At 42.0% G+C, this 27,198-nt stretch overlaps 1 protein-coding gene across 4 annotated transcripts in view; it reads right to left on the reverse strand.

The window, feature by feature from the left end:
• Nucleotides 1-27,198, reverse strand: part of Ncoa2 (nuclear receptor coactivator 2) — a 319,923-nt gene that overhangs the window by 133,624 nt on the left and 159,101 nt on the right. The window contains exon 1 of one of the 4 annotated variants that reach the window (XM_045142547.1): nt 11,895-12,015. The exons of 2 other annotated variants lie outside the window; for them this stretch is intronic. The gene's annotated coding sequence lies outside the window, so the exon portion shown is untranslated. Of the gene's footprint in view, nt 1-11,894; nt 12,016-27,198 lie in introns of those variants that run through there. One more of the 4 variants, XM_045142548.1, reaches the window with a different exon arrangement.

A 27,198-nucleotide genomic window follows, 5' to 3' on the forward strand; every position in this document is an offset into this window, starting at 1 on the left:
AAGGGAACTGTACACAGTTCAGCACTATTAATTTAGGTAAGTACAGCTCAACTAATTACCTTAAGGAAAAACTAAACTCTACTAAGAGCCATGTAGAAAAATCAGAAAATTTAGGGCTGAGAGAATGGATCAGTGGTTACAGGTGCTTGACTGAAAGCTGGACAGCCTGAGTTCAATTCCCTAGTACCCAAATAAAGCCAGATGCATAAAGTGGTGCGTATGTCTGGAGTGGCAGAAGACCCTAGCACTCACTCTCTCTGTGCTTGTCTCTTGCTCTCTCTCAATAAACAAAACCACGTTAAAAAAAAAAAAATCAAGAATTTAAGTTTCTGTTTTCAGTTGTGATGAAACAAAAACTCAGTCTCATAGGTCTCAGGCTATGCTCCACACCGACTGGAACAATGTAAGTTGTAGACCTTCCTAAGGACATTGGGGCTGTGGATCAGTAGGGGTGTTATGCAACCCTTTACACAGGACCCACACTTCATGCCATCAGAGACTGCTCCCCAGCCCTGGTGCCTGGGGGAGTATATACATCGCCTGGCACAAAAGAAAGGGTGACTGGTTGGGTCAAATGCAATGTGGGTGTTCTGAGGATTTTAGCGAAACTGTCCTGTAGAAGAAAGAAAAAGGTGAAAAGATAGGGAAGAAACCAAGGAGTCATCAAGGAGCCCAGGTCAGGAGACAGACAATAGGTATGTAGAGTGGGAAAAGGTTGGCTGGACAATAAACTGAAGTTGGGAACAGCAGGCAGAGAACACCTTTGCCACCACTGCCAAACATGCATAGTGGTTCTCAAACTTTCCTGGCAATAAATTCCCTCACTGCAAGAGTCAGGCTACACATACATGTAGGGGCCTGTGGTGTGGGGGATGTGTGGTTCTTGAGCTAGAGCACTCCTCTTTCAATAAAGGCAGAAGTTCTCCTTGGAACAGCAGTACCAGGCTATCTGCAGCTGCTAACTTGGTCCCAGCATCACAGAGCCACAAGACAACGGTGGGTTCCTCAATGGGTGACTCGCTCTCACCACTTAGTCAGCCTGCAACCGTGGGAAAGAACTTACTCTTGTGAGCTTCGGTTTCTGTCTTTAACATCTGGAAAGTGCATGTTTGTCACATGCATGCAAATTAAGTGAGATAAAAGTGTTCTGAATGGGAAAAAATCTTCGCCAGCTATATATCTGATAGAGGATTAATATCTAGGATATACAAAGAACTCAAAAAGTTAACTAATAAGGAATCAAACAAGCCAATCAAAAAATGGGCTAAGGAGCTAAATAGAGAGTTCTCAAAGGAAGAAATACGAATGGCATATAAGCACTTAAAAAAATGTTCTACGTCACTAGTCATCAGGGAAATGCAGATTAAAACTACATTGAGATTCCATCTCACTCCTGTCAGATTGGCCACCATCATGAAAACAAATGATCATAAATGTTGGCGGGGATGTGGAAAAAAAGAACCCTTCTGCACTGCTGGTGGGAATGCAATCTGGTCCAGCCATTGTGGAAAACAGTGTGGAGATTCCTAAAGCAGCTAGAGATTGATCTACCATATGACCCAGCTATAGCACTCCTAGGCATATATCCAAAGGACTCATCTCATTTCCTTAGAAGTACATGCTCAACCATGTTTATTGCTGCTCAATTTATAATAGCTGGGAAATGGAACCAGCCTAGATGTCCCTCAACAGATGAGTGGATAATGAAGATGTGGTACATTTATACAATGGAGTTCTACTCAGCGGTAAAGAAAAATGAAGTTATGAAATTTGCAGAAAAATGGATGGACCTGGAAAGTATTATACTAAGTCAGGTAACCCAGGCCCAGAAAGCCAAGCGCCACATGTTCTCCCTCATATGGGGATCCTAGCTACAGATGACTGGGCTTCTGTGTGAGAATGAAAATACTTAGTAGCAGAGGCCAGTAAGTTGAAAAGGAGACATAAAGGGTGGAGAAAGGAAGGGAGGAGGATACTTAATAGGTTGATATTGTATATATGTAATTACAATGATTGTAATGGGGAGGTAATATGATTGAGAATGGAATTTCAAATGGGAAAGTGTGGGGGTGGGGAGGGAGGGAATTACCATGGGATATATTTTATAATCATGGAAAATGTTAATAAAAATTAAAAAAAAAAAAGTGTTCTGATAGTGGGGACTGGCAAGATGGCTCAGTGGTTAAAGGTGCTTGCTTATAAAGCCTGATGGCCTGGTTTCGATTCCCCATCACCCATATAAAGCCACTCTGCCTCTTTCTTTTTCTCTCTCTCTTGCTTACTCTCAAATAAATAATAAATAAATTTAAAAAGTGTGAAATTGCATAGAAGTTGCATGTATTATTGTGAGTATTTGACATACTAGGCCCACTGTGAATGTTCCATAAATAACAGTTCCAATCTGAGTATGGAAATGCAGTCATCTTCTAGTTCATTTGTACTCATTTTCACCTTGTATGTGCAGGTGGAGGCCAGAGGTGGACACAGAATGACATTCTCTGTCACTCTCTAACTCTTTCAGGTAGGAGCTCATGCTAAATCTGAAGTTCACTGATTCTTCCAGAACAGCTACAGCAAGCCTTAGGATTCCACATCTCTGCTCCCTTGTGCTGAGATTACATGGGCGCTCCACCTTACCTGGCATTGTTGTTGGTGGTGTTTATTTTTATTTATTTATTTGAGAGGGACAAACAGACAGAGAGAGAAAGAGGCAGATAGATAGAAGAGAATAGGCATGCTAGGGCCTCCAGCCACTGCAAATGAACTCCAGATGCATGTGCCACCTTGTGCATCTGGCTTACATGGGTCCTGGGGAATCCAGCCTTGAACCAGGGTCCTTAGGCTTCACAGGCAAGCACTTAACCACTAAGCCATCTCTCCAGTCCTCATCTGGCATTTTTACATGGGTGCTAGTGACCTGAACTCAGGTCCTGATGCTTACAACGTAAGTACTTTACCCATTGAGCTATCTCCCCCCCGCACCTTTGTGATGCCTTGATTGTGAAAGTGTCCCATAGCCTCAAGTGTTTGTGATTAAGCTTTCTAACTAATCCCCAGATCCTGGAACCTTTCGGAAGTGAAGCCTTGGTCTCCATTAGTTCAGCCTGCTGTGTGGGCAGTTGTGAGCCAGTTAGCATGGGCCCCCTCCCCGCTCTAATGAAGCTGTAATCTTCAAATAAAACCTTTCCTCCTTTAAACTGCTTCTGGTTGGATGATTTGCCTCAACAACAAGGAACTAACTGTTAAGATCCTTCTTCCAGTTCTTTGGTCAACAAGCATCCTTTTTACCATCTATCTAGACCCCCTCCCTGTTATCCATTTTTGTGCTTTTAAAAAAAAAATATTTTTATTTATTCATTTGCAAGCAAAGATAGGAAGGGGGGATAGAGGGGAGAAATAAAGAGAATGGGCACACCAAGGCCTCCAGCCACTGCAAATGAACTCCAGGCACATATGCCACTGTGCATCTGGCTTTACATGGGTACTGGGGAATTGAACCTGGGTCGTTAGGCTTTGTAGATAAGCACCTTAGCCTCTGAGTCACTCTCCAGCCTCATTATTTGTGTTTTTGCTGTTTAAAATGGACCCCAAGTGTGGAATTAAATTATACAAGGGAGGGAAGGGAAAGAGAAAGAGCAGGAAAGAAGAGAAAAGGAGAGAAGAGGAGAAGGAGAGGAGAGGGAGAAGGTTTAGGGAATGAAGGTGGAAGGGACCCTGCCTAGAGAACCAAAGAACCTCAATGACATTTACTCTTAAGTTATGGACTTAAAGACTATGGACTGAGAAGTGCTCTACTATACCCAGTGTTTGGCCAGATGCATAGCCACAACAAAACCACTGCTTAACACTATCTCCCATCACACACACAGTCCTTTCTGCTCTGAGCACGGCAAAACGAGCATACTTGCGATCCATCAATGTGTGGCAGCCATAGAGTTGCATGAAGACTATTACCTGGGGAGACGCAAACAAGTCTAGTCACCCCAGATAAGCCTGAGATGACAGACCAAAGCACAACTGCACCAAAATCCAATTCTGGTATATGAGAAGGTGAGTGAGGGGTTCCTCTAGGGGTGTGGATAATCAAGCCCCCTTTTAGTTAACCTTCTACTTTCCACAGTCTCTAGCTTCTCCCAAGATCACTTGCAGCTGAGGGGAGAGCAGGAGAGACACTAGCTGGAAACCCAGGAGTGAGTCTGTGATGCCCCCCCCTTCCTCCCTCTACTAGGGAGTGCTCATGGATATAGACTTGACTATCACTGTACTGTTCTGCTCCAGTGTTGCCATGGTTACAGGGCCGAAGCATTTTCTACTCCAAGATGGTATCATGTTATACCAGGAGGAAAAACACCGTACACACGTATTAGACTCAAAAGAGATAGGTAACACTAGGGCTGGGGAGATGCTGTGCAGTTAAAGGCACTTGCTTGCAAAACCTGACAACCCAGCTTTGATTCCCCAGTACTCATGTACAGCCAGATGCACAAAGTGGTGTATGCATCTGGAGTTTGTTTGCAGTGTGGCCAGAGGCCCTGGTACACCCATTCCCTCTGTTTCTTGATCATTTATTTTCTCTCTGCTTGCAAATGAAATAATAAAATATTTCAATAGGTAACACTAAACTCAGCACCGTGTTTTACTGGACACATTCTGAACAGTCACTAATCATCTTAGTATAAAACCATCTGAAAGATTATCAATAAGATATATTGCATTTTTGTACCATCTTAAAAGCCAATTGTGTTTTGCACTCAACTCAGACAAATCACCCTTCAAATGCCACCCGTGGCTGGTGACTACCACACGGGCAGTGAAAGCCTGAGCACCTCATAAGGCGCCTGGGGACCCAGAGCCATCATTGTCTTAAGGATCTGCTCCCTTTTCCTGTCTTAGCGAAATGTTTCCTCATCAGACCTCAGCCCAATCCCAGGGGGAATCAGTTACTCTTCTATTCTTAGGAGCCACTGACAAAAATCTTACAATGAACAGTTGTTAAATCACCAACAGTTTTTTAAGTATAAGAATGAAAGCGAAACTGTTAGTTCTGCAGTTTAGAAATAAGCCAGTACAGAGGAAGCTAGGCCAAGGCCCACGTGATAAAACCATCACCATTCTACTGTCCTGTCATTTCCAAGGATGCAAAAACCAGGACTTAGTGGGGCAGAACTGTCCACCACAAAGAAGGACATCCCCAAGGAGCAAATACTTTGCTACTGAAGGTATGAACCTCCTCTCCCTTTGTCAGAGTTTAATCCCAAATTTATATGCTAACATTAAGAGAGCAGAGAAAGGCTGGAGAGATGGCTCTGTGGTTAAGGTGCTTGCCTGTAAAGCATAAGGACCCAGGTTTGATTCCCCAGTACCCATGTAAGCCAGATGCAGAAGATGGTGTATGCATCTGGAGTTCATCTGCATTGGCTAGAGGCCCTGGTGTGCCTGTTCTCTCTCTCTCTCTTTGCTTCATTCTCAAATAAATAAAATATTTAAAAAGAGAGAAAGCAGAAAAAAAATCTGACTAAAATGAGTTTGCGTGGATTCTCTGGGAAAGTAGGCAGCTTACATAGGTCTTTTTAAAATTTTTTTTTGTTTTCTTTTTTGAGAGAGAGAGAATTGGTAAGCCAGGGTGTCAGCAACTGTAATCAAACTCCAACTGATTGCGCCACCTAGTGGGCATGTGCAACCTTGTGCTTTCCTCACCTTTGTGCATATGGCTTACTTGGGATCTGGAGAGAGATAGAACATGGGTCCTTAGGCTTTGCAGGCAGGCACCTTAACTGCTAAGTCATCTCTCCAGCCCCGGTAACAGTTTTGAAATAAGTGCATGATGTTCTCCTATTGGCTTTCTAAGAGGGAAAGAGACCAGACACACAGGCATGTTGTTTCTTGCCATGGGATGCTCTGTTCCACCCTGGAACTCTACCAATTAGACAGTTATCACCAGAGGCTCAGACAATCAACGTGGACTTTGAATCTTCTACTTTTCACAAAATAAATAAATAAAAGTTTTAGTGTGCTTTGGGCATTTTGTTATAGTAACTAAAAACTGGCCAATAAAACTGCAAACCATTAAATATTGACAAAGAAAGAAGGGATCCCCATCTTGGACTGGAGAGATGGCTTAGCAGTTAAAGTGCTTACCTGAAAACCCAAAGGACCCAGGTTCAATTCTCCAGGACCTACATAAGCCAGATGCACAAGCTGGCACATGTGTCTACAGTTCTTGTGCAGTGGCTAGAGGCCCTGGTGCACCCATTCTCTCTCTCTCTCTCTCTCTCTCAACATCTCTCTCCTCTCAAATATAGTTTTTTAAAAGAAAGAGGGGTCCCCATCTGAAAGACTATGAAGGTAAGAATTGATGGCAGGGAATGTGCACAGATATAAGATGATTTACAAGCCTTACACAAGTGGTTTCCCTTCCATAGGTTTTCACATCTCAACAGAAGGCTCCTCATGGTTTTTCCACCTGAATGTTCCATCATAGCAATGCAGTGAGGAAAGGACCTTGGAGGCAGCAAAGTCTCCATTCACCAAAAAAAAAAAAAAAAAAAAAAAAGGAAAAGAAAAAGAAAACAGGCAACACACATCTTTCAAGTCTCACAGCTGCAGGGCTCTCCCCACCCATCAGTTTCATAGCAATTTGCAGCTTATCTCTTCTAGAAATCTCTGCACCCCACAAGAGTGAATGCTTCTTCAGACCTCCTTCCTCTGTAGCACATGTCTGCATGACTGTGAGTTAATTCCCATGAAGAAATGTTTTCGTTCAATACTGATGTAACACCCTTTATACAATGTTTTACTCTTAACATGTATGAAATAAGACAGCTTATTCCGAGTACAAAAACTTAGAAATAAAAACCCCTTCAACTTTCACAGTGTTCCCTCCCTGTCACAAGGTCCATCTCGTCCTCACTCTAGAACAAAGCAACTCTAACTGAACTTGAAGCATATCATAATTTAGAGCATAGATTTAGTGTCAGATTATCTGGATTAGAAAGAATTCTGATCTACTTTCTACTAGCCGTGAGTTTGGACAAATTACCTCTCCATGTCTCTGTCTTCTCAAAGGGATAGGACAATCAGCAGTAGTGTTAGTTTTTTGAGGTAGGGTCTTACTGTAGCCCAGGTCAGGGAATTAGTGTCAAACGAACCTTAAACTCACAACGATCCTCCTACCTCAGCTTCCAAAGCACTGGGATTAAAGGCATGCTCCGCCATGCCTGGCAGCAGTCGTGTTAAAGTATGCTTGGCACACACCAAGTGCTAGTGTTTTTAAAAATATTTTATTTATTTATTTATTATTTATTTGAGAGAGAAAGAGAAAATCGGTGTGCTAGCCTTTAGCTACTACACATGAACTCCAGACGCATGTGCCACCTTGTGGGCACTGGGGAAGCAAACCTGGGTCTTTAGGTTTTGCAGGCGAGTACCTTAACTGCTTAAGCCATTTCTCCAGCCCCAATGTATAAAGGTCAATGTTATGGTTAAGAAAACTAGTATTTCTGAGTGTGGTGGTGCATGTCCTTAATCCCAGCACTCAGGAGGCAGAGGTAGGAGGATTGCTGCAAGTTCGAGGCCACCCTGAATTCACCCTACACAGTGAATTCCAGGTCAGCCTGGGCTAGAGCAAGACCCTACTTCAAAAAGTCAAACAAAAAAAAAAAAAAAAGAAAAGAAAAGGAAGGAAGAAAGGCAGGCAGGCAAGAAGGAAGGAAAGAAAAAAGGAAGGGAGAGAAGGGGGAGTGGAAGAAGGGAGGGAGGAAGGATTTTTTGTTAACCTTATTTTTCACCTCACAGATGAGAAAAGAAAGCCCACAAAATGTCATTTTTAAAAAGCATATGTAAAAATGACATAAAGGACATTTGCACAACTTAAAATGAGAAAGCAAAATTTAGAAAGACCAATTAACAAATCTTTTTTCAAAGTTCTTATCATCTGAAGCTTCAACACAGATTTATCATTTATTTTGGCTAAAGTTTAAGGAGTTATAAAGCACGTGTTTTCAATACAAGTCTCCCACAGGCTTCTACCATCCCTCATCCTAGCCAACTCATCAGCTACCCCAGCTGACATGGAAGACGATGAAGCCAAGTGTTGAGCTGCTAGCTCCAGGTAACTGTTGCTCTTCTAGGAAGAACAACAACTCATTCCCAGTGAAATTACAGAATTTGGGGTTTATCACACAATTATTCACAAATAGCAGAGCTCAGTTCTCGCTGTAAGGCACACATAGTTACCGCTGCGCTGTTAGTGGGCGTGAGCCCCAGGCCAGGACCCTGCGTGTGCACCAGGACCTCAGCAACCACAGTGATGGGGGCGAGACAACACCCATGCCAGGCCCTGCTGCCGACGTCAGAGACAAGGCGCCTGCAGACCAAAGCCAGGCGGGCCTGGATCCTAGGACTTCCCAGGTACTTCTGATTGATAAGTGTTAAAGTAACCCTGTAAAAGGAGCTTGGGAAAACATGCTGGCTGGGACCTTTTTTACTTCAGGACTATCCTATTCCTCTGGCTTCCAGTAAGTTCAACTGTATTGAAAAATACTGCACAGGAGGTAGGAGAATTGCCATGAGTTTGAAGCCACCCTGAGACTCCATAGTAATTCCAGAGTGAGACCCTACCTCAAAAACAACAACAAAAAAAAAAAAAAAAAAAAAAAACACAAAAAAAGACAGGAGTTTGAAATAAAGTAAGAAACATGGCATAAATAAATAAATAAAATTTATCTTGGGCTGGAGGGATGGCTTAGCAGTTAAGGTATTTGCCTACAAAGCCAAAGGACCCTGGTTAGGTTCCCCAGGACCCACGTCAGCCAGATGATGCACAAGGGGGAGCACACATCTGGAGTTCGTTTGCAGTGGCTGGAGGCCCTGACACGCCCATTCCCACTCTCCCTCTTTCTCTGTCAAATAAATAAATATATTTTAAAAAGAATTTATTTAAAAAGAAAAGGCTGGAGAGATGGCATGCATAACGGGTAAGGCGTTTGCCTGCAAAGTCAAGGACTCAGGCTCAATTCCCCAGGGCCTACATTAGCCAGATGCACAAGGGGGTGCATGTGTCTGGAGTTTGCAGTGGCTGGAGGCCCTGGCATGCCCATTCTCTCTCTCACACTCTCTCTCCCTCTTTCTCTGTCAAATAAACAAATAAAATAAAATACTTTAAAAATGAAAAAAAAATACTGCACAGTACTTTAATCCTAACTCAACCTTCCCCAAACTTCACTTTCTTAAAATACCAAAAAAGTTGGCTCAACACTGCTCATAGCCCAGAAGAGAAATACAACTTTAATTCCCTTTTCTTACCCTATCCTCACTACCCCCTCAGCCTGACAAGATCAGACCCGATTATAATATTTGTGGTTCATTACTGTGGTTGGAATTCTGAGGTGCAACAGGATTTGCAAGCTAGTCATCTGGCTTGTTTGAACACTACCCTGATGTCAAAACTCACGTCTCTTAACTCCATGCGGCTGGGTGCTTCTTTACTTCCCAACATCCAAAAACAGATGGCTTTTGGATAGCACAGTATATTTATCTGTCTGTAAAAGTGCTTTAAGATTCTAAAGGATGAATACTTTTCTCCTAATGCATAAACACTATCAAGAGCAAAATCCAGGGCTAGGGATATACAATGGAGGTAGAGCACTTCCCTTGACAAGTGTGTAGTCTTAGGTTCAATGCGCCAGCAACCCCTCCCCATTGTCCCGTCTAAAACCTATGTAATTTGGGAACATTAAAAAAAATAAATAAAAGGGGGCTGGAGGGATGGCTTAGCGGTTAAAGCATTTGCCTGCAAAGCCAAAGGACCCAGGTTCGATTCCCCAGGACCCACGTTAGCCAGATGCACAAGGGGGCACATGTGTTTGGAATTAGCTTGCAGTAGCTGGAGGCCCTGGCACACCCACTCTCTCTCTCTCTCTCTCCCTCTTTTCTCTGTCAAATAAATAAATAATATTAAAAAAATAAAGGGGACATTACCACGAAGCTACATCCCCAGTCCCCAAAAGAGTGTTTCTGTTGATGCACAGAAAATGTAAGCTATGCCTAGATACAAACTAGTTAAAACCATGATCCAAACCTACTGCTGTGACAAGCCCTACGCAAAGTCCTGGGGCAAGTGTCCTCTGAATAGCCAAAAATCTTTACCCTTCAGCCAAGTAAAACTTTTTGCCTTCAGCCATTAAAATGCCATGTAAGATTCAGTATAATTACATTCACCAGGTTGGGTTCCCATGCCAGGTAGTAAGTTATATTTGTTGGATTTATTTCTTCATTTGCTTTTGCTTCCCCAGAGCTTCAGAGTCTTGCAGTAATACTAAGTGTTCATTAAAAACCTGACTTCCATTATTCCAAAAGTTTTGGGTCATTTGAAGGTTTAATATAAGACAACAGTATAAATTAAAAATTAAAAAACAATATCCTAGCTGGAGAGATGGGTCACGGTTAAGAGCACCTGCTTGCCAAGAATTGGCAGCCTGGGTTTGATTCTCCAGTACACACCTAAAGCCAGATGCATAATGTGACACATGTATATGGAGTTTGACTGCATTGGCAAGAGGCCCTGATGCATCTCTCTCGCTCTCTCTGTGTCTCTCTGCTTGCAAATAAATAAAAATAAAATAAGCAAAACTAAGGAAAGTATTAAAGATCCAAAAAAATCTAGCTACAAAATCTTTAATATTAAAATATTTAACATATGGTGCTATTATCTTTTGGACCAAAACCTGCCTTAGTCTACTGTAAAAATGTGTGAGAATTCTACAGTTAAAAAAATAAATAAAAATAAAAGCTACAGATAATTAACTATATATCTGAACCAAGCTATCGCTTATGTAGACAGACTAAACCCAGGTGTCAGTGTCACTGGGATTTTTTAAATCTTATATAAGATTAATGATTTATTAAACTATGGTATACAAGATATATTTTGTAGGCATTACAAGGAGAATCTTCAGCAGTTAAAAATTATGTTTGAGCTGCTGTCACCATTTTTTTATTAGAAAAGGTAGCAAGAATTAATTATTGCCTATACTGCTCATATATTGCACAAATAGCCTGATAAGATTTCTTACCCCCATAGGTATCAATTTCAAAAGAGCATGCAATTTAGTTTCAAGATTAAACACAATTTGGCAGCATACACCCACCCCACCCCACCCTTGCGTGTCTTCTAGGTGGAGACTGAGGAACACTGGCGAGTGAACTCCTGGGGTGAGCACCGTGCAACAGTTTACTCTTTCAGACGGTACTGGGCAGTATCTTTACCAGCCTCAGATTTTTAAATACTATACCGCCCAAGGTTAAGAGGAACACACAGGCTGCTTCGAGAATTAATAGCATTAGCATGAGCAAAAGTGGGCAAGTACAGTCTGAAGATTAAGTGGATGCTGTTTAGTGTTCTGCATATAACAGCGCAAGGATCAATCAGAGAAAGTTAAGTGCTCTGTAACAAAAAATCATTCAATGGAGGCCTCAGCCAAAAATAGTCTATCTGTCACCTAATCAAACACGAAATAATTTCAAATTCATTGCAAGGATCTTTTTTTTAAGCTTGGAATCACAAAGGGATAATGAAAAAAATAAACACAGAGATACAAGTATAAAGCTTATAGTGATCATATTTCTCTTAATAATTAAGATTTGTATTTTAAAGATTTAAGGTTCTGTGTTTTAGAAAAAGCCTACTAAAATACTTCCCCCAAACAAGCATAAGACTATTTGGCCATATAAAAATATCTGTAAGTAATCTCTAAATACTAAACAAACACAAAAGAAACGGGACCACAGAATTAATTTGGGTCACACTGTATCTGTTTGTTCCTGAGAACATGGTCACTTCTCCCTTCCACAGCGTACATCCAATCCCCAAGCCAACAGAATTTCAGGAACATTACCAAATATGAAGTCAGAGCACTTCTGAAGCACACCTTGTAATTGTCCACAGCCTCTGCAGTTCACATCAGAGCTCGGCAGGTCTCTTCATCTTCACCCATGACGGACACACAAATGCCATGCCTCACTCTTCAAAACAAAACGCCCCCCCCCCCCCCCCCGCATTAGCAGTGAATGTACTGCCTTAGATCAATCTCCTACTGGCCCCAGCCCACATTATGTCTGATGTAAAGCCAAGTACACACTGAGCACCCTGCCGCTGGGTTCCTCCGCTCCTTCCTGGCGAGAGCTGACACACTAGCCACACAAATCCTTTTTCAGCTGCTGATCAGACAATCCAGCATGGTGGAACACTCGAAAATTCTTCCTGCTTCTATTCTATTGCTTGCTCTAAAAACCGGTTTCCTTTTCATTGAGATAATAGCCTTTTCTGCAGTCACATGACTCAGAAGCTACATTAGCAGAGCTTTATGATAATAGACTGAGTAAGCCTCTACCCCCTCCTGCTATTAAGGGGATGTCTCTCTCTCTCCCTCTCCCCCTCCTCTCTGACACACACAGTGTCTAACTCAAGATCTCACTCTCACACAAACACACGTGCATGAATTTTCTGCATGCAAATCTAAAATCATTTATTCTTCTTGGAATGCTCATCGTAAAGGAAACAGTATACCCTTAAAATGAAAGTACAGTTTCTAGATCTACTGCTAAAAATAACTGCTCAAAACAAATATTCGAATGTGTGGTCTCCTGGAGCAGCAGCCAGAGGCAGCACCTGTGACCCACAATAGGAGGTGGCGGGATGGCTGGAAGGACATGCGCATTCCCCCTTCTTCTCCCTTGAGCTTTGCCCTAGGGCTATAAATTTGACCAATCTGGCATAATGAGCACTTTGGAGACATCATAGCTATTCACATGCTGGGAAATAATTCCCCGTATTAGTAAGACACACGTGAGCATACTTTTTAAAACACCAAAACGCACACTTATTAGGAATAGCACCTCACTCTCTAATTTATAAACTGTTCCAAGAAGAAAAGTAATTAATCCCAAGGCCAAGACAATCTTTGCAAATAATCAAAAAGTCCTTTGATTGGTCAATTCATGCTATTTCTGACTACCTCAAAAAAAAAAAATCAACTCTTAAGACATGTTATTCAGAAAGGTCAGCACTGCACTGGCCAACATTAGCTGCCCCATAATTCTTTCTAAATTCCCCAAATAATGAGAGAAAGGACTAGACAGAGACGACAGCAGGTTGACTACATGGCAATATTCTCTTTCGTTAGTTTGCTTCCTTCATTCTTTTTTTTAAAAATTAATACATAATTGTACATATTCATGACGTACAATGATGTTTTGGTTCATATATACATTGTATATTTAGCATAACCATGTTTCATATTGAAATTGTTTTAAACTCATTAAGAAAGCAATTTACATTTGTAAGAATTGATAAAGGTAGAGGAAAAAAGTGAGATAAGAAGAAAACCATGCTGACAAGAAAAATACTACATTTTATTAGACCAAAAAAAGATAGGACTTAAACTTTTTTTTTGTTGATCTAAAGCCATAAGTAGTAGAGTACATCTTTAATCTCAGCATTCAGGAGGCAGGGGTAGGAGTATCCTTGTGAGTTCAAGGCCACCCTGAGACTACATAGTGAATTCCAGGTCAGCCTGGGCTAGAACAAGACCATTCCTTGAAAAAGAAAAAGAAAAAGAAAAAGAAAAAGAAAAAGAAAAAGAAAAAGAAAAAGAAAAAGAAAAAGAAAACAAAAAAACAAAAAACAAAAACAAAAACAAGCTAGCACATCAGGGCCTTTTGTAGCTGCAAACAAACTCGAGACGTATGTGCCACTTTGTGTATCTGGCTTTACACACGTACTGGGGAATCAAATCTGGGCTGGCAGGCTTTGCATGCAAGCACCTTTAAATGCTGAACCAATAGATTCTTAATCCTCATTCAATGGGTTAATTTAAACCAGTTTAAATTTCTGATTTAATGATATATTTCAACTCAAGAATGGAAAACATAATAGATATTTTCAATATTTATTTTCTAATCAGGGTAAAACACATAAAATCTGTGATACTATTTTTTTAAGTTCAGTAATGTTAAATTCATTCACACTGTTGCACAATCAATCTCCTGAACTTTTTAATCTTGCAATAGTGAAACTTAATATTCCTTCAACAACTCACCATTTCCTCCCCCATTCCACTTTCTGTTTCTATGAATCTGATTACTTCAGATACTCGAGTAAGTGAAGTCATACAGTGTTTGTCCTACCATGTGAAGATTTTTTTTTTTTTTTTTTTTTTTGGTTTTTTGATTTTTTGAGGTAGGGTCTCACTCTAGCCCAGGCTGACCTGGAATTCACTATGAAGTCTCAAGGTGGCCTCGAACTCACAGCAATCCTCCTACCTCTGCCTCCTGAGTGCTGGGACTAAAAGCATGCGCCACCATGCCTGCATGTGAAGATATTTTAAAGAATAATTATCTTAATACTGGGAGATCAAAACAGAGTTTCTCACAAAATCAATTTACATAAACTACAGCATTCACAAGTAAATGAAGCCAAAGTTTTATTTTTCAATATAGAAAATCCAGTCAGTAATTATTACAGAAACTGCTAAACAGAGGGGATTATCATTCTCAAATAGCACATATCTGTAAAAAACACTGATTTTTCAGAATTCAAATTTATTTCTGAAAATTAAAATTTAATTATATTAACCACTCAACATGAACAACTGGACTCAGATATACTGGTGTTTACTAATTATCTTTGAGTCACTACAAAGGACCACGGCCACTCTGAAAGGTAGTCCTCATAAACAGTGCCTGAAATGACAGGGAGCTTAAGTGCCAGGAAACATAGGTTTCCATAACGAACAACCTGAGCAAAGAAATTCAATTAGAAAATAACATGTTTCAGAGACCTGGAAATAAATACAAGATTTTAAAATGCCAGGTCATGGTAACACCTTATAACAGGAAAGCTAGATGACAATTAAGAATTGTATTTGTATATGATAGAGAATGGAATTTCAAAGGGGAAAGTGTCGGGGGGGGGAGGGGAATTACCATAGGATATTTTTTTATAATCATGGAAAATGTTAATAAAAATTTAAGAAAATATCTAAATACCAAAAAAATAATTCGTTGTACTGTGGCAGAATAAGCCTTATATCTTAAGGTATAAAAAGTAGTCACATCGCACATTTTAAATATCTAACATTTATAAATATAGTCAGAACCTGTTACCACTCTTGAAAACAGTGCCAACTGATTTACAAACTAAGTAATTTAACCTAGAAATTGTCAAGAAAAGGCAAACAAAACAGTATAGAGTCTTAAAAAAAAAATGCAATCTGTTGGGTTTGCCATCCCCCCCCCCGCCAAAAAAAGGTACAATTCTTGAGGCTAGGAGGGGCATGACTCACAAAGCACTGGATCTGACCTCCAAACCCACAGAACAGGGTGTCGTGGCCCACTACTATGATCCTAGCACTCAGGAAGTTCAATATCATCCAACACCACACATAACAAGTTCAAGACCAGCCTGGGCTCTACATGAGACCCTGTCTCAACTAATTAATTCATCTATGTTATTAAATTTCATTTCAGTTGTGTCAGATTCTATAGAATTGGCTGCAAAAACCCTGACCTGCCTATGTATGTATGCTTTACTATGCCCTTTAATCAAATAGAAAACAGGTATGAGGACCAGACCCTAGTAAACATCATGTGCCATGTGCACAAGTGGCTCACACGTAATAGTGCTCACAAGTGCTGGGACAGTGCTGTTTCTCTCTTGCCAACCTCACTATTTGCCCATAAAGTTGACCAGGGGAGAATGTGGCAGTGAAAAAGAAAGGGCAAACAATCTCTGAACACTCAGAGCATTAGCAACCAGGACAGCAGGGTATCTTTCTTTTTCCTCCTGATAATCCCTTTAGGCCAATGTGGAACAAAACTGCTCTTACAGTTGCCCTCAACTTCCAACAGGTATAAACTACTTAATCTCTACATAAAAACTACCAATATAAGACTTATCTATTATTCTACATGAGTGTCTAATAGTAAGTGGTCGGGAACTGTCTTCCTTTGGATGCAGTTTTCTTGAAGTGGCAAAAGACATTCAGCACTTTGTAGTTTGAGGCAGAAGAAAAGAGCTCATCAAGGGCAGCTGGGGCTACATAGTGAGACCCTGTCTCAGAAAACTAAACAAAACACTATAGTGAACAAATGGTACTGTCATCTAGTCATCCAAATTATGCTCTCCCAGAATTAATTGTGAGATGAATTATAGACATATATCACAATGAACATAATAAACTACCAAAGGGCTTGTCTAAAGTCTAGAAACAATTAAAATAATGATTGGAATGTCAAAAAAAGAATTGTATTTGTATTTATTTACTTGTTGAAAATTTATGTATTTGGGCTGGAGAGATGGCTTAGCGGTTAAGCGCTTGCCTGTAAAGCCTAAGGACCCCGGTTCGAGGCTCGGTTCCCCAGGTCCCACATTAGCCAGAAGCACAAGGGGGCGCACGCGTCTGGAGTTCGTTTGCAGAGGCTGGAAGCCCTGGCTCGCCCATTCTCTCTCTCTCCCTCTATCTGTCTTTCTCTCTGTGTCTGTCGCTCTCAAATAAATAAATAAAAGATTTTTTAAAAATTATTTATTTATTTATTTGCAAGCAGAGAGAGAGAGGAGAAGACAGACACAGAATGGGTGTGCCTGGGTTTCCAGCCACTGCAAAGAAACTCCAGATGCATGTGTCACTTGGTGCTTCTGCAATTATGTAGGTACTGGGGAATCAATCCTGGGTCATTAGGCTTTGTAGGCAAGTGCCTTAACTGCTGAGCCATCTCTCCAGCCCAAATCCAGAATTTTAGAAGATAATTAAAGTAATAGTTAAAGGACCTTTCAAAGTGATAATGACTTTAATAACCACCTATTTTTGCACTTAAAACCTAAAATCCACAATCATTCCAGGCATCGTAATTTTAATGCAGTGGTCAGACAACATGAGAGAAATGTGACATAAAAATGGCAGGGGAGTTTGTGACACTACCTGAAAGGTCATTTTCCTGAGTATGAGATTTAAAAAAAAAAAAAACTCCTTGGGTAATCTTACAAATTATTTGCATAATGGGAGGGTGATGTTAATGTCAAGTGTCCATTCCTAACCACAATGGATCTTTTGCCAATTATTTCTCAGGCACACTATGGGCATCAACAAATGCTGGGCCTCCTCTGTCAGATTTAGCACATGCCATTGAAGTAAAATGTCTGGATCCAGACTCTTGTGCTTTCGCTTCCAGATGATGTAATCATGTTTTAGCAAGTCTGTCCCTCGGCCCCGTTTTCTGCTGGCATGCACAAATTGGTGAAATTGTCCAACTTTGCTCCCAAGTGCAGAAGGTGGCTGCAACAGATTTGATCATTAGCAATTTTAAACTTTTTTTCTTCATCAAGGCAGTAGTGTTTAATTTGTGATATTTTGTGATAGGAAATTTGTATCTGGAGTTTGTTTTCAGTGGCGGAAGGCCCTGAAACATGTGCCTCCTTGTGCATCTGTCATAGGTTCTGGGGAATCAAACCTAGTCCTTTGGCTTTGCAGGCAAGCGCCTTAACCACTAAGCCATCTCTCCAGCAACCATGGTGAGAGGTCAAAAAAGGATCCAAGAGAATAATGTTCTAGTCTGTAAACTGAGGTGCAATTTATTTTATTTTTTTAAAATTTTTTTTTTGTTTATTTTATTTATTTGAGAGCAACAGACAGAGAAAGAGGCAGATAAGAGACAGGTGGAATGGGCACGCCAGGGCCTCCAGCCACTACAAACGAACTCCAGACACGTGTGTCCCCTTGTACATCTGGCTAACGTGGGTCCTGGGGAATGGAGCCTTGAACCGGGGTCCTTAGGCTTCACAGGCAAGCGCTTAACCGCTAAGCCATCTCTCCAGCCCCTGAGGTGCAATTTATATTCGGCAAAGTTTAAGAGTTGAGAGCAATGGAGGAAGTGAGGAAACTAGTTTTCCAGGAAAGTGGAGAACATGTTCTCCCTGTAAGCAGCTCTCCTGGGCCAGCTCTCCTGCAATCTCCAGCTCCCTTATCTATGCATAGCAGTGCTGCCTTTGTTTTTGTTTGTTTGTTTTGAGGCAGGGTCTTGCTCTAGTATAGGCTGACCTGGAATTCATTATGTATTATCAGGCTGGACTCAAACTCACAGTGATTCTCCTACTTCTGCCTCCTGAGTGTTGGTATTAATGGCGTGTGCCACTATGCCTGCCTGGTTCAGTGTTGCTTTTTCTACAACTGCAATCATATGATGACTATGTATTTGTGCTGGTTTCTTTCAAGTTTCTATGACTTGGCCAAATTCCTGTGTATATGGTTTGGTCCTTTCCACTGTGAAGGGTATGCCATTGTGTGACTATAGCACATCTTCTTTATCCATCCTCTTATACATGGACATCTGAGCCTTTCCAATGGGGAGCTTCTTGTAAACAGAGTTCTAAAGTGCTCCTTCAAGATTCCCTGCTCTCTTGTGAACACATCAAGAATGATCCCAGGGCTGGAGAGATGGCTTAGCGGTTAAGCGTTTGCCGTGAAGCCTAAGAACCCCGGTTCGAGGCTCGGTTCCCCAGGTCCCACGTTAGCCAGATGCACAAGGGGGCGCACGCGTCTGGAGTTCGTTTGCAGAGGCTGGAAGCCCTGGCGCGCCCATTCTCTCTCTTTTCCTCTATCTGTCTTTCTCTCTGTGTCTGTCGCTCTCAAATAAATAAATTAATTAATTAAAAAAAAAAAAAAAGAATGATCCCTACGACTGAACATCTGGCTAATTTCTATCACTTTATGTATGGAGCACAATGGCTTCTGGACAGGAAGGTTGTAAGGTGGGTCTAAGTTAATAACCATATGGGCTTTGCTAGCGAATCAGAGAGCACCGAGCACAGGCACTCCTTTAGCTCCTGCCAGAGCAACACTGATTTAGTCTAATGATATTTCTATACATATGTGGCCAAACATTTTCTTTTCCCTTAAAGCATAGAAAGATTGAGAAAATACTTTTGTAGAGGCCACTTAACAGGGAAGAAAGAACTAGCCCTTAAAAAATGCATACACACACACACACACACACACACACACACACACACACACCCCTACCTACCTACTTGAACAAGATATCAAGTTCCTAATCTGTAAAAAAGGGGGCAAGTGTAACCACAATGGATCTTTTGCCAATTATTTCTCAGGCACACTATGGGCATCAACAAATGCTGGGCCTCCTCTGTATGATTTAGCACACGCCACTGAAGTAAAATGTCTGGATCCAGACTCTTGTGCTTTAGCTTCCAGATGTAATCATGTCCCTCGGCCCCGTTTTCTGCTGGCATACACAAACTGGTGAAATTGTCTAACTACTTTGCTCCCAAGTGCAGAAGGTGGCTGCAACAGATTTTATCATTAGCAATTTTAAACTTTTTTTCTTCATCAAGGCAGTAGTGTTTAATTTGTGATATTTTGTGATAGATAATTTGTATGTGGAGTTTGTTTTCAGTGGCGGAAGGTGCATACCACACTGCTATGAAGCATTTATGTATATCCATGGCCTGGCATACATAGACCTCCACTGATGAACCTATTACTAGTTTTTAGGTTGATGTGATGTTCAACAAAAAGAAGGGAGCAACAATATCTGTATTTTAGACTGTGAAGAAAAATTGAAGAGAATGTGTAAATTAGTTGGGCTAAGGTGGAGAAGACTACATTGTTCCCATTCTAGTTTCTAAACTGTTGGTAAGGTTTTCATCACTTAAAAATATACCAGGCCAGGTGTGGTGGCACATGCCTTTAATCCTAGCACTCAGGAGGCAGATGTAGGAGGAGGATCACCGTGAGTTCGAGGCCACCCTGAGACTACAGGCCACCTTGGGCCAGAGTAAGACCCTACCTCAAAAATAATAAGAATAACATATGTGTGTGTGTGTGTGTGTGTGTGTGTGTGTGTGTGTATGTATATATATATAAACACAGATATACACATATAAACAGGATATCAATGACTTCTAATCTTGCTAAATAGTACATCATGGTTCATTATAACCCTTCTCAACTTGTATAACATGTCCAAAAAAGAAACTGATTCTGCCATACCAAAAGGTTGAAAAATCTTCAATCTACAAATATTTCCTTCTATACTCTGACCACACATCCATGTATTTAAGGATGAGATAAGCTCCGAAGGTGACATGACTGACAACTATGAGTGAGCACAAACTTTTAAAACATTTCTAATATTAACTAATTGTCAGCATTGAAATTCTATTGTCAGATTTTTCAAATATTTTTAAATGTCATGGAGTAATTTCTGTGCTAAATCTCTTTTAAAATGCAGTGAACAGTGAGTTGCATAAATAGTAAGATAAGAAGGAAGAATTCAAGGATGTCCATATAAATTTGCTGTTTGCTGCTGGCATGAATCTACAAAGAACTGTGCCCTTACCTTATTCCTCAAGAGGTAAGCTGGGGATAGGGGAAGAGGCCCATTTTGAATATTCTTCTTGTGGACATCATCCTACTAGCATTAACAAGAGTGTGCATTCTTTTTACATGTAGGAGAATGAGCCTTAGAAAAGGCCCGGCATTATTTCATGAGCAGAGTGCTATTTTGTTGGGGCATTTCCAACAAATGGCTTTTGCAAACAGCCCTGCATAAATGTCCCTGCTTCCACGGCAGGAGATTATGCCCACACAAAAGAGGGCTGAGGAGAAGGACTGTAGACTGTAGTCGCTTTTGAATACAACGTGCCAAGTCACCACTTCATGAAATGAAGTAATACACAAATAGCATACTGCATTTCCATCTTGGCGTCTGTGCTCCATCCAGGTTGCAGAGGCTCTGAGCTATAGGCACCAGATCTTCCCAATTAGAGTGTCTGTAAACACTCTCAAGTAAGTTGCCTTTAAAAGGTGCACTTACTCTCCAAAATGACTAGAGCAAAACTGAAATTAAGTGACTTGTTGGCCACAATTTAAGGACAGCATTAATGACCTGACAAAAATTAAACATTATATATACTGTGCTTACAAAAAAGCCAAAGGCTCAGAGATGATTATATACCACAAGAATTTGATTCATTGATTAATCCAGCCCTCTGGGGTTGGTATTACTCCCTGTTACTTTCCATGACTAAACATGTTGGCACTGAAAAGAAAGAGCCATCAATGCAGTATTCTCAGGAATGGGTAACTCCAGTCCCCTGAAAGAATTTTCCAGGACTTACCTTTAGAAACACTGCAATATTAACTAGGGAGTAAATCTCCTGAAATGTTATTAAGCACTCAAAAGGGGGCTGAGGAGATGGCTCAGCAGTTAAAGGTACTTGCTTGCAAAACCTGATGGCCTGTGTTTGATTCCCCAGTACCCACATAAAACCAGCTACACAAAGTGATGCATGCATCTGGAATTCACTTGCAGTGGCGAGAGACCCTAGCATACCCATACACACTTTCTCTCTTCTCTTTCTCTTTATAAAATAAATAAGATTAAAAAAAAAAAAGTATACAGCCAAAAGTAAAAGTAGACCACATCTACACATGTGAAAGAGCACAGAAGACTATGGCTGGCTCCTCCCATTCTATCACCAAGGGTGGTCAGAGGGCTTCTGAGCAAGTGATCTATACTGACCTACATCCCCAGTACTTTTTAAAATATTATTTATTTATTTATTTATTTGAGAGGGAGAAAGAAGCAGAGGGAAAGACAGAGAAAGAGAGAATGGGCATGCCAGGGCCTCCAGCCACGTGTAAACAAACTCCAGGTGCATGCGCCCCCTTGTGCATCTGACTTAAGTAGGTCCTGGAGAGTCAAACCAGGATCCTCTGGCTTTGCAGGCAAATGTCATAATCATTAAGACATCTCTCCAGCCCCATCCCCAGTCTTTTTAAACTCCCCCCACCCCACACACACACCAGAGGCAGGGTCTCATTCTAGCTCAAGTTAATCTGGAACTCACTCTGTAGTCCCAGGTTGGCCTCAAAGTCACAGTGATTCTCCTACCTCTTGAATGCTGGGATTAAAGGTGTGCACCAGACAATCTGTTTTAACAAAGGCTGGATTACAAATTTTTACTGATTCACAAATTTAGCCATAGAAATACAATTATCAATAAACAAAAAGCTACTATTTGTGCAGATACTTTATTCAGAGGCAAATAATAATTCATCTCTTCCAAATTTCCTTAGGTACCAGAGGTGCATGTGACCAAAGGTGCTAAGGAGTATGCCATGTGTCTGTCTACAAGACCATGCCTATTACAGCATATCACAATTCTCAGTGCCCCGAGTCAGTTCAACTTCAAGCATGTGCCACCTTGTGCATCTGGTTTTATACATGAACACTGGGGAATTGAACTTGAGTCCTTAGGCTTTAAGACAAGTGTCTTAACCACTCAGCCATCTCTCCAGCCCCTTTTGTCATACTTTAAGTCTCAAACATACATTGTTTAGTTCTGAATGTCTGAAATTCCCACTCATTCAACACTTGATTTACTTGAGTGAGCGAACGGGAGAGAGTATGTGTGTGTGTAAAGGCACACAAGGGGCCTCTTGCCAGCGCAAATACACTAGACACATGCTCCACATGGGTGATAGGGAGTAGCATACTGGCCACAGGCTTTGTAAGTAATAGCCGTCAACCGCCAAGCCATCTTCCAGCCCTTACCTACTTTTTTATTTATTTATTTTTTTCTGAGGTAGGGTCTCACTCTAGCCCAAGCTGACCTGGAATTAACCCTGTATTCTCAGGGTGGCTTCGAACTCACAGCGATCCTTCTACCCCTGCCTCCTGAGTGCTGGGATTAAAGGCATGAGCCACCAAGCCCGGCTTAGCCCTTACCTACTTTTAAAAAATGTTTTTAAATTCTATTTATTTATTTGTGAGGGGGGGAGAGTGGAAGGGAGAAATGCATGAAGGGAGGAAGGGAATGAAGGAGGGAGAGTGTAGTGGGGCATGCCAGAAAGAACTCCAGACATCTGACTTACATAGATACTACAAAATCGAACCTGACTGTCAGGTTTTGCAAGCACCTTTAACCACTGCACCACCTCTCCAGCCACCACCACACCAAACTTACTGTTTGATTCACAAGAACACCAAAAAAAAAAAAAAAAATTAAAAGAAATATCTTGGGCCCCACTGGTTAGACTGACAATTACCTACGGCTCATTCAACAAGATTATACCCTCAAGGTCTGTGACAGCCACCTGCTAGGTGCCTAAGTTGCATGGCACTTTAGTGACAGTTCAAGAAGTGGAACACTGTAGAATTTAAGAGCATTCTCTGCCAAACGTACAAAACAGAAGATCAGGATCATGTGTCAACTAAGCAAGTCAAGTCACAAAAAGCTTGGAGAACAATTATTTCTATCTGCAAGTCAGAGAGCGAAGAACAATTAGGTAAGTTTTAAGGAAGCAATGAAAAACAAGCATAGATAACTGAGTAATTATTCTATGACCCAAGTGAACAAATGATTCTACATTTACTTTGATTTTGACTATGGAATGAAGTAATAAATACAGACTCATTCAAAGACAAAACTATGCAGACACCAAATAAGATGTGTCTTGGGGCTGCACTTTCTCGTGGGATCATGAAGCTCGGCACACTGTGACCAGCATGGCAGCGTCCTCTCACAGCTCCTGTGCAAAGGCCTCATCACTTCTTGGCCTGCACATGGCTTCACCATCCCTCTCCACACAGCACTCCAGGCAAGCTTTGCCAGCTAGGCATGCGAGAGGGACATAGTTGGCAGCGACTCACCAGGAAGGCTAGCAGAACCTCTACTGGTGGTCACTGCAAGGGCAGCTTGCTCAGAAATGCAAGCTGAGGTTGCCAAGTCTTCACACAGGCAATCAGCTCTGGGTTTTTTATATTTAGAGCTTTTGTCCTTGATGGAGTGCAGAATCGAGGGCACAAAAGAGTTTTGTTAGAAAAATGGTTTGTTGGTAAAGAAGCTTTCTCCTGCTGCAGCAGAAGGTTCCAGATTGGCCAGCTACCTGCCACCTGTCCCTTCAATGGTGCTGCTTGCTTCTAGGACCCAACACATCCTAGGGACCAGCTGGGAGAATACAGAAGGTAGGAAATGGAGGGAGATTTGCAAATGACAAACAACTTTTTACACATGCAACATCTCTGCTGGAAAGTGGACAATGACTGGAACAGAGGTTGAGCACAGCTTTTGAGCTACGGACCTGGGAGACTCAGGACAGCAGAGACAAGCCCGTCAGGTCAAACCACGAAAGGACAGTGAGGCACTTTTGTTGTCTTGGGCTTTCCTCCTTATGCACGGCCACTCCATTAGACATTGTGTGTGTGTGTGTGTGTATGGTTTATGCACATGTATATGCCCATGCACTGCCCCATATGCTTGCATGTAGTGAAACATGCCCTGTAGTGGCTGGAGTGGAATGTTGGATGCCCCGCTCCATTTAAGAGATGCCTTCTTTTTAATTTTATATTTTATTTTTATTTTTTGAAGGTAAGGTTTCTCTCTAGCCAAGGCTGACCTGGAACTCACTATGTAGACTCAGGGTGGCCTCAAAATCTCGGTGATCCTCCTATCTCTGCCGCCCCAGTGCTGGGATTAAAGGTGTGTGCCACCACGCCCGGCCCTTTCTTTTTAAAAAAGTTAGCCTTCCTAGTTTACATCAGGTCAAAGTCATTTAACAGTAAAGAAAAAAGAACAGCACATTACTGTTCTATAGTTCTTTTAAATTAAAAACACTGAGCCAGGTACAACGGCAACCATATGAAGTTGGTACTATTATTTCTCCCAGTTTACTGATGAGGAAACTGAGGCATGGAGAAGTCAAGTCAAGCTAGTAAGTACACAGGTCAGAATCTGCATTCCTGAAGACTGCTTCCAGGGTGTCACTAGAACAGAGGCAGCCACACTCGCTGACCTAGCACACTTACAGGATGCCAGCTAGGCGCTTGGCATGTGCTATCTCACAGTTCCTCCAAAACCCAGGCGGGATCAAGTTCCACACTTAGGGGTGACAATACTGGGGCTCAATGAAGCAACCTTCTCAAGGTGATACAACAGAAGGACCGCAAAACGCCAGCATGGTTGGGTGTGACCCCAGCACAGGTTACTGTGCCCTGCACACCTCCTTCATCCTCTCAGAAGCCCCAAGACACAGGACTGCTCTCTTGCATGGTATGGCACAGGAGAAAGACACTTTGAAGGCGTTGGCTAGTTCTTACCAAAGTAACACAGAAAGCCAAACTCCACTCAAATGAACCCCGAATCTCTGGCTTGCTTCTTCCAATAGGCTCCAGGTGGAATGTAGCAACTCCAATTTGCCAAGGCACTGTCCACAAAACCCATAAAGCTGACTCAGCTCTGTTGACTAAGGTTGGTGTGTACTGAGCCAGGACAGCCATTCAAGTCCCTCCCCCTTTGACGTGTTCGGTAGCACAGGGCACTGGCCTAGGCACTGGATACCGCAGTGGATGAACACCTTTGCTCTGACCTGCTGATCCACAGATAGCCAACGAGGCAGACAGGGAAAGGCGCAGCAGGCCTGAGGAGAAAAGGTGGCTGTCCGCGTTAGCACAGGGACAGCATGGACCTGCCCTGCTCTCTGCTGGACTCTCCAGACCAGACAAACAGCCCCTCGCCTTTCCAAATATGCCACCTGCCCCTAAGAGTCACAGAGCAAGCACACAGCCCAGTACAACCCAATCCCGCCTCAGGGAGGCCACCTTTCACCATTGCCTCATGGCACCCTGACAGTGCACTGGATTCTCTTTCTCCTCCCTGACCCTTGTCAGGACTCACCCCCCGCACCCCCCCCCCCCCAGATCTACAGGCCTTTCCTGAATGGCAACCTTGCTTTCCTTCCCACTTCAGGGCCACTCCTTGAAATCCTACCTGCTGATGCAGTTTCAATGATCATATCTATGCAAATAAGACCTAATTTACACGTCTGGCTTCAATATACCCTAGGCTCCAGTAGCTACTCCCAACCTCTCCTGTCCGTAGATGCATGGAAGAAGACGGTCCTCCCTTCTGAGGGGCTCAGTAGCACCCTCTCACATCACCAGCTGCTCTGGAGTTCACTTTTAGATCCTTCAGCCCTGTTAGACTCTCCTAGCCACATCACCTTCTTGCAGATTCCTCTGCACTTAAGGGGATATCTTTACCTTGTCCTCAGCCCTCCTGTAAGTCCTGCCCATTCTTAACTCAGATTACTCTATATCTGCAGCAAATAGTGAATGCCAAAGATCTCTCCTGCGGAACATGCGATGGAAATTGCCATGCAGGACAGACGTGAGGGTTAGACATGATACTGTCACAGTTTTTAACATATCTCAGGGACTCAATGCCATTTCTCTTTCCTTTTCTCCTATTCTTTGTGAAATCCAGTAGAGACCTGGCATGGAGGAGTGTGCAATCTACCCAGTTTTCCCGTATGTCCACCGAGGAGTCTCTTGCTATATGGTCTGAGTTTTGTCCCAACTGGAGCTTCTTTGTCATTGGCTCATTGGCATTCTACCCCTTCCACTCTAGTGACCTCCTGCCATCCACCCTCTGCCTAGGAACACCTTCTGATTGTCCAAGATTTATCATCTCCAAGGCTCTCTGTGGGAGTCTCCCACGGCCCTTCACGACAAGGCATCTTTCCCTTCCCTCAGTCCCTGAGTCCATCTGCCTAAGGGAACCAGCATCGTTTCCCTTAATAGCAGATGGCCAGGCAATGCATCAGAAAGTAAGGACATAACAGCCAGGTACTCCATTCTTGTTATATCATGGTTACTCTTACTGACATCTGTATTTTACTAGAAGGAGATTATAAACATAAAAGTGGGCCAGCACGGTAGCTGTAAGCTCTTTGATGTACGAATTCTTTACATTCCTTACAGCCACTCTACATAATATACGCGTAAAATGTGGTGCTAGTCATAGTAGCTGTTGTATTTCATTAACATTTCATTCTAGAGATTCTTAAATGCTTCATAGAGAAAAACTGCTACTTACTAAAAGAAATATGACAGAAATGACTATTATTTGTAAACTTTTAAATAAAACAAATAATTCTATACCAATTTTGTGCATAAAGCTTTGCCATGATTTAAATAGGTAAAGTATGAATAGAAGTTAGGGCTTTAAACACGGATTCCCAAACATCACACCAAAGAACACACTGGGGCATTGACTAAGATGCACTCACATCCCAATGCGTACACTGCTCACTTTGATGACAGACATGTCTCAAAGTTCCA

Source organism: Jaculus jaculus, chromosome 2, assembly GCF_020740685.1.
Source record: "Jaculus jaculus isolate mJacJac1 chromosome 2, mJacJac1.mat.Y.cur, whole genome shotgun sequence".
Classification (NCBI taxonomy): Eukaryota; Metazoa; Chordata; class Mammalia; order Rodentia; family Dipodidae; genus Jaculus; species Jaculus jaculus.